General features: G+C 29.5%; 1 protein-coding gene across 1 annotated transcript in view; it reads right to left on the bottom strand.

Annotated features, from left to right (window-relative positions):
* The window catches only part of LOC107653102 (cadherin-18-like), a 130499-nt gene that overhangs the window by 35546 nt on the left and 94709 nt on the right, over positions 1-244 (bottom strand). The gene's annotated exons all lie outside the window — the stretch shown is intronic.

A 244-nucleotide genomic window follows, 5' to 3' on the forward strand; every position in this document is an offset into this window, starting at 1 on the left:
ATATTCATTATTTAAAAATGAATATTGTGAATATAATAATAAAATATAAATAATCTAAAATAAAATATAAAGATATAAAATGCGTATAAATGAAAAGTTAATTTTTTTACTGAATTTTATACTGTAGGCTATTTAACGCAGAGCCGATCCTCCCTATACGCAAAATACGCAAGCTGCGTAGGGCCCCCAAAACACCAGGGGGCCCCCTTGCTCTCAAAGATGATTTAATTTTAGTTTCGTTTTT

Source organism: Sinocyclocheilus anshuiensis, unplaced genomic scaffold (genome assembly GCF_001515605.1).
Source record: "Sinocyclocheilus anshuiensis isolate Anshui unplaced genomic scaffold, SAMN03320099.WGS_v1.1 scaffold1328, whole genome shotgun sequence".
Classification (NCBI taxonomy): Eukaryota; Metazoa; Chordata; class Actinopteri; order Cypriniformes; family Cyprinidae; genus Sinocyclocheilus; species Sinocyclocheilus anshuiensis.